We start from the raw sequence: 8,404 nt of genomic DNA on the forward strand, positions 1-8,404 counted from the left end.
AGGTAACTGCTTAGCAGTTCTTAAGCCTTCAGAGATGACAGAATCTGCTTTTGTTGCCTGAAGAGATTGCCTCCACATTAGACAGATAAGGATGGAAAAAACATAATAAGCAGCTTTTCTTAATTCACATGTGGCATGAAACTGGCAGGCAGAGGAGTTCAACCTACACATCAAGGAAGATAAGCTTAGCTTGTGGTCAGGCTGAAGGACTTGTCTTGAGTTGTTTCAAGTTAGTAGGAATGACTTCCAGGCTGAAAAGCACTGTAAGGCAAAAAAGATGTACAAAACACCAAATGTCTTCTATGGGTTTGTGGACAGACTTTCCACATTGTTAGGGCAAAAGATTTGTTACATTTTATAGAGTTAGTACACATGGAATGAATCAGTGTTCATACTTCTCAAGGTCAGAGTCCCTTATACTGTTCACCTGAATCTCATAGACTAAGTAGCAGCTTAGAAATAGCTTCACTGAGCAGGCCAGAGCAATTGCAGGTCTCTTAAAACACAGACAGATTTCCCGTGTCTGACACTATCATCTGCCCTTGTTAGCCATTGGACACAGGCCTGACTACCTTCTAACTTACTAAACTCATTTGAGAATACAACATAATACAAATAATTAAAGGAGTAAGAAGATTTAGCAGTTGCCATATTTTGCTATATTTTCCATTTGTTTTTCTTTTGGGAAAGATTTTAATTGTTATATGGTCTAGTTAAAAAGAAATTTTACAGAACCTGTTAATACATAAAACTAGAGAACATTTTTCTTAATTATTTTAAACTATAAGACAAAGTCTGAGAAGCTATTATACTTTATATAGTGAATTGTTAGAGGTCTTTTGAAAACAAAGAGTTACGGTCACCTTGACTTTATTTCATTTTTTTTCCTTGCTATACCTGATGATAAATTATTGCTTGGCGTGCTCTAATGTGCACTTGTGTCTCAATTTCATGTGTGTACTTCATTTATACGGAAAACATTCTCCTTTACAGAGTGAAGTCAATATACATCACCACTTAGCCTTGGAAAAGGTTTGCTTTTCTGGAATTTGGTTCTGCTCTATATCAAGATTTCAATGTAAAAAGGTTAGATTTCCACAGGTGGCTTTGCATTAGTCAGAACTGCAATCAGTCTATTACTTATAAGAGGTCATGGAGAACAACTAATTCAAGACACGGGGTGGGGGGGTCTTGCCCAACGCGATACATCTAATTAATGGAAAAACTACCACCAGAATGTGTTGAGTGTTCTTTGCATGTAACATATCACAGTAACTTTTGACTTGGCTATGTCTGGATAATCCCCAAATGGAACTAGACGCAGAGGAGTAGAATTGGGATGCACGTGAAGCTATCAAACACTAGGTGGCATCTGTCTCTTTTTGAGTCTGATGGGTAGATAGTATTTCAATTGGACTTGTACATTGAGGGGGAGTGGACAATAATTTGCAATCTATGATTTTTTTTCTTTTATAGATTTGTATGAACTAAGCTAACACCAATGACTCGTAAAGTCATTTCAGCATTGCAAATGAGAGGTAGCAAGTTCTTGGGAGATACAAATAATCCTTGTGAGTACAGCAATTCTAAAACATATTTACCTAACCTTCTCAGCTTGGGCATTTAATATCTAGAGGGTTTTAAAACTTCATGACTTTATGAAAATTATAAAAAGGATTGACAATTTTTATAAAATTAAGCTGTTTTATAGAATGATAATATAAATTAAGCCATTTTGTAGAATGATAATTATGTTATACTACACAAATGTTGATAAAAATTGGAAGTGTGATATTAATTTCCAATGTCTCATGAGTAGAAGTTGGTAAACCTATGTAATCACGCATAGTTAAGTGAATAATTCCTGTTCTAAATTAGTCTGGTTTTCTTTAATTTTTAGGTTCTAGGGATCCTACTATGAAGTTCTAGGAAAAAAATATTTTCTTCAACTCTCATAAGTTCTTTGTTGAAACGGACCCCTGTGCCAATAGACAGATTAATGAGAGAAAAATAAACAAATTTATTAGCATGTATATTTTGTGAATACATGGGAAACACCCAAGAGATGAATAGTCTTAAAGTAGTGGCTTTAAATTCCAGATTATATAGCATCTGCAACAAAGAACAGTGACATTTTAGAGAAGTGACAAGAGAAAGGAGAAGACTTTGAATCTTCAGTGGCAGCAAATGGTGGGAAGGCAAATAAAGGTGAGTTAGTATAGCTTGTTAATGTAGATTCCTCTGATCCCATCTCAGGCTGACGTGTCCAAAGCTGTCTTCAGTGGTTAACTTTTTCTCTCCCTGGTAGAGGAGGGGTTCAGGATACCTTTTATCCTTGTAAATCTACTTCCTGCTTTTAGGCAAATAGAGGGAAGGCAGAGAGTTGTTCTGCATCTGCTTATTCTTAATTGCCTTCAGCTTAACAACCCTTCATATTTTGGGTGGCATATTCTGGTCTCCCACCATGTATCAGTGCTTGTCTCTTCTGTGTTTAAGATGCAGCTGTGTTCTGAAGTCGGGAGTCTCTGCTTCTCTGTAAGGGCTTCTGTAAAATCTCTGCTGTTGATTACATTGCCCTGGAAGTGGCTTTTTTTTTTCTCTCTCCTACAGCTTTGTAGCTTTCTGTGTCTTTACTCGGAGACCACTGTTTACCTGGTCGTCTGCTTCTCTTATTTGGTCCCTTGGTGGCAGGGTAATATAGAAGTTAAACTGCTTGTTTTGGTAGAACTTTGTAAATGTCCAGATACAAGCTGAAAACTTGTCTCCTATTTTATAGAAATGTAGATGTTACATTTTGCTTCCAAGGAGAATAAGTCTGTAGACAGATCTTACATAGTTGGGCACAGGAGCTATGACAAAATATGGGAGCACTATTGCCTAGTCCCTCTGATGGTCTCTTAGCCTTGCTTTGTTCCCGAATTTTCATCATGGTCTTAATTACTGCCATGGACCAAGTTATTGTCTCCCCTTACTCTCCATTCATATGTTGACATCCTAACTCCCAATATGATGGCATTTAGAGATGGGGCCTTTGGGAGGTAACTAGGTTTAGATGAGGTCATGTGGTTGGGCCCTCATGATGGGATCATGTTCCTATAAAGAGATACCAGAGAGTTTGTTTTCTCTCTCTCTCTGCCATGTGAGGACACAATGAGAAAATGGCTGTCCACAGGCCAGTAAGAGAGCCTTTGCTGGGCACTGAATCAGCCAGTACATTGATCTTGGACTTTCTCATCTTCAGACCTATGAGAAATAAATTCCTTTTGTTTAAGTCATCCAGTCCATGGCATTTTGTTACTATAGCCCAAGCAGACTAATTCAGTAACCATCATGTCATGATATTACTTTAAGGGGGGAAAAATAGCACACTTAGGTGGTGCTTAATGACAAGGATATATTCTGAGAAATGTGTTAGGCAATTTCATTATTGTGTGAAACTCACAGAGTGTACTTACTCAACTAAATGGTATATATATATTTTTCACATGAAAAACCAAATACCCTAGCACTATTACTGAATATCAGTCATTTCCCCTACTTGATCTGAAATGCCGGTGTCAACTGCTGTGAATCAGGTTTCTATGTCTGCTCCAATATAATCTTCTGGGACCACCGTTTTATATGCAGTCCACCAGTGATGGAAGTGTTACATGGTGCATGACTGTACTTTTTAAAACCATGGTCAACATGAGTGTCAGACTCTCTTGCTAACAACCCAGCCATCTTTCTGGAATTACAAGCATCTCAGGTATTTTACTCCCTAATAGTTTCATTTTATGCAAATGCAAACCGCAAGAATCTCTCTTTGCAAGCCCCAGCTGGGAACCAAGAATGATTGTTTAGGTTGTGGGTATTAGTGATGGTGGGTATAGTAGGAGGATGGGTTTCATGCTGATATTGGCAGAGGGTGCAATTTGACTCGTTTAACATGTATAATGGTTTGCACCCTGCATTAAGGATGGTATACTTTAAAACCGAGACATCGAGGTAAATAAATTAATGAATACAGATAAAATATTGAGGCAGAAAATTTTAGCATGTTAATGTAAATTTCTATTTGTGGTCACCCTGTACAACTTTAGAGACAAAATCTTATATTAGAATGTCAGTTTCACAGAGACTTACGAGAATAGACGAATAGCACCTATATAAAGAAAATCTGAAAAATCCTTGACAAAATCACCAAATGCCAAATGCATTTACAGCGCTCTGTAGGAAAAGAGAAAAGCATGAAGAAAATCTCATATAAAACAGGGAAGGGCAAACAAAGGCTTGCTAACATTCTCATTGCTGTTATCAATCTTCTTTTCTAGGGCTAATGGATCTATATAAGACATATGCATTCATCTACCAATAACATCTGTGCAGAGCATGGAACAGCATAGATTTGTAATTGCTTGCTACCCTGAGCTAGGGAAAATGAACTTCTGACATTCTAGAGGAAACAGACTTTGCTTCCTTGGCAAAGTGAGGTTACCCTTGCTACTTAATGTTCTAAGTTATTTTGTAGACAAACAAAATAATTGGAGAAACTATATGTCTATTACTATTATAAAAGCAGAAAAATTATTTTCAAAAACACGTTTGGTGTATATGCTTTCTAGGAAGCGCTCCAATTGCAAGTTTATAAGCACTTAATGTGCTGGCAGATACAAAACTACTGGAATTTTCAAGGTTTTATTGTGCATTAAGGAGGAGATGAATAGACTTTGATATCAGTCTTTCAATGAAGAAAGTTATATTCAATACTATGCTGGGATAATCAAATCCTTAATCAGTGAATAACTTTGAGGACCCTGAAAATGTGTAAACTGTGAACCCAAGCTCTTACTGGTATTTCTGATATAGCTTATCCTTCCTTATCCTTGAAAGCCATACTCCCTCTCCAACTAATACCTTAAGTTCATACTCTTTGTATGGCCCTGTATCAGCGATTGTTCTGATCAGGGAGCAAATACTGGTGTTTTTACTTTGTCACCCTGGTGAAAGCTCAGGAGTTATACTAAAAATGAAATGTTGGTGGCCTCAGATGAAATGTGTCTCTTGGTCTGCTTTTGAAAATTGTAGTTAATGCATTTGCCTAGTGTTCCATTATTGGAATGCTAAGTTTGTGGGAATTCTTTATATCCTACTGCTCAAGGTCATCTCCAAGGTCTGATTTTCCACACAAAAAATTTGCAACGTGTGGCATAAATGGATTAATCAGTGTGATGATGCGGCGTTTGTCCCTGTGTTTTCTGGACTTTTCGTGACATGTATTTCCTTACAAAGACGAAGGCCTCCAATAACAATAAAAGAATAACTGACATAATGTACAGTATTACAGTATACCAGTATCAACCAGGCTACATTATTGGCTGCCTGCAGACTCTCCAGTGAAAAAAAATGCGTTCAATAATAGTGTAACAGATATTTATTGAGCACTTACTTTATTCCAGGAACTGTATACACAGTGGAGAAGAAGATAGAAAAAGGTATGGCACAATGAAGCTTCATTCAGACAGACAAGTAAACAAATACATAAGGTATAAATAAAGCACTACTCAATGTTTTATTTATTTCAGTTATCTATTCTTATATAATAAGCCACCCCCAAATTTAGTGCCTTAAAGCAACTGTTTTATTTTGCTCTTTGATTTTGTAAGTCAGGAATGTGGACAGGGTGTGGCTGGGTGGTGAACTCCAATCGCAGCATCAGCTAGGGTGGTGGGTGGGAAGGATTCACTTCTAAGATGTCTACCACACTGGCACATCCGGTACTGGCAGTATTGGCCCCTTTCTCTTGGGGTCTTATCTTCTAGGACCTCTCCAGGTGGCTTGGATTTCTGAAAAAATGGTTGCTCAGGGTGGCCATACTTTTTACATGATGTCTGGCTTGCAAAAGTCACAAAGCAAAAGTTGTCAAAATAGCGAAGGATGATTCTGGCAGTGGTACACTGGTATTTCTCATGCAATCAGTCTCAGGGTACTGAGAAGGGGTTGAAAAATAGACTCCACCCTTAAATGGTGGGCTAGGGGAGGTAGCAAGTTTACACTGCAGAACAGCAGGTGGGATGGGAAATATTTTCGTGTCTATCTTTGGAAAAGACAATCTACTACATGCGTGAAGAAGATATAATATGAAGAGGAGTGGATTGCAGGGTTGTGGCATGCCCTTATTTTTGTTGTGGTACCAGCCATGAAAAGGAGTAGAGGAAGTTCTAGTCTGAGCAAGTTGAAATACGAATGGTCAATTGACATTCACGTAATGTGCCTTTAACAATACTGATGATAGTGGTTGGATGAGAAGTGGCAAGCCAAGAAACAAATTCAGCTAGTCTTGTTTATCCATCTTCTCTGAGCATTTGCTTTAGTTCATTCTTAATCATTTACACTTTTATGCCTAATTGTTTGCTGGAGGTGATACATTGCAATAGTGACTGCTTAGGTATGGTTGCGGTGCAAGGTTCTTAAATCCAGTTCAAGCAAATGCAGACATGTTATCAAGATGGATGTTGCCTATAAAATCTTATGTTCCATATAACTAGAGCAGAGCTTGGTGTTGGCGGCACCGTGAGATGGAGCAGAGAGCGCATCAATACCTTTTGCAATGATGTTCATGACAATCAATGCATATTTTGTCCCTTAATGTTTTTGTAAAATCAATATGGATTATTGATCCCAACTCCTTAAAGGCTTCTTGGGAAGTTGTGTATATCATTAGCAATTCATGCGGTAATTCAACAGTTGGGACATTCTTTTAGTTTTCCAGGATTAGAATCCCTTGTAAATCACCAGTCCTTGTTCTACCTAATGCTTTCAAGTAAATAATCCTACAGTGTGCTGCACAGCATCTGTTGTATCAGTGGCTTTTTTTTTTCTTTTGGTGCATAAGTGTTTCTGGAGGCATTTGAAAAATGTAGACTTCCAGATTAAACATTCAAGGATTTAGATTCAGTCTGGAGTAAGACCTGAGCATCTGTATTTGGAATACATGCTGGATAATGCTGAGGTAGATGCTCAAAATATTTACCACTTTGAGTTAGTAGGTTTATGATGGTTGGTGTCCATATGGATCTAGGACATTTCTGCATCAGGCAAAGAGAATAATGCATCATCTACCCATACATCCTTTACCCCTGTTTTAGTCCATTTCGTGATGCTGTAACAGAATATCAGAGGCTGGGTAATTTATAAAGAAAAGAGTTTGTTTTTGTTTTTGTTTTTTTAAGTTCATGATTCTGGTGACTGGAAAGTCCAAGATCATGGCACTGGCATTTGCTCAGCTTCTGGTGAGGGCCACGTGCTGTGTCAAGACATAGTAGAGGCACGGACAGGTGAGTGGATGTATAAAGACAGCAAACACGAGGAGGAACAACCTGCTCTCGTGGTAACTGGTCTAGTTCTGTGGGAGTGAAAACTCATTCTTGTGAGACAACATAGTAATCTATTCATGAGAAATCTGCCCCTATGACTCACCTCCCACTAGGCCCCACCTCCCAATGCTGCTACATTAGGAATCAAATTTCAGCGTGAGTTTTGGCAGGCACATACTGCATTCAAACCACAGCAACTCGTTGTCTTTCTTCTCTGTCTATACTAACAGTTCAAGCCCTGTATGAGGGGTAAACTGTAGAATACATGCCTTAAAATGAAGGTAGTTTTGTAATTCTGACAAAATAATACTACTACAAGTAACATAATAATAAAATACTTAATATTTCTGTTATTTTACTTTAGTTCCAATCCTCACATTATCTGATTTAAACCAAAGGAGCAACAACAAATCAAAGCTTGGATTAAGAAAAGGATTGTTCTGAAGGGACCAAGAGCCGACTCATTTACATTCATGGAGCGTTCTTTCGGTGTACTTGGTTTTACAGATAGGCTGGTCCATCTGCAGTGAATCAGCAGGCCTGTTTACTTAGCTCTTGGCTTTCTTATAGTTCTAGAGAAATATCAGTGGTTGAGATAATTATACAGTGAGACTACAGTTATTGTGGGGAAATTGCCTTGTCAAAGATGGGTGTGCAATAATGCAGTCTCTGCAAAAAGCCATGCCACAGCCTTTTCATCACTATTATTAACTCCTTAGTTACCAATTTCTCATGGTAACTAGGGTAAATTTTTAAAAACATGAAAAGGTAAAAAAAACTCAATAACTGTGCAACCTCAATGTTACAAATTTTTATATTATTTAGATGCAAATTATTTTAAATGTTTAGTGTGTCTGTATAATTTTAGCTCTTTCCCCTTTTCATTTTTTGTAATAGCCATGTTCACCAATCATTTGCTCATACCATGAGATATAGTTGGAGGTGGGTGGGTAAGGTAATCTGAATTATAGAGGCAGGGAAGGTAAGAAATTTCCTTTTTCTTTCTTGGATCTTGTATATGTGTCACTTGGATCTTGTATATGTTTCAG

General features: G+C 37.7%; 1 long non-coding RNA gene across 1 annotated transcript; it reads left to right on the plus strand.

The window, feature by feature from the left end:
• The first annotated feature begins 998 nt into the window (after positions 1–998).
• On the plus strand, positions 999–2,189 carry LOC141584466 (uncharacterized). Its single transcript, XR_012517524.1, has 3 exons — positions 999–1,086; positions 1,477–1,571; positions 2,101–2,189. It is a non-coding gene; the product is annotated as an uncharacterized LOC141584466 (long non-coding RNA).
• Positions 2,190–8,404: the final 6,215 nt, after the last annotated feature.

Source organism: Saimiri boliviensis, chromosome 5 (genome assembly GCF_048565385.1).
Source record: "Saimiri boliviensis isolate mSaiBol1 chromosome 5, mSaiBol1.pri, whole genome shotgun sequence".
Taxonomy (NCBI): Eukaryota; Metazoa; Chordata; class Mammalia; order Primates; family Cebidae; genus Saimiri; species Saimiri boliviensis.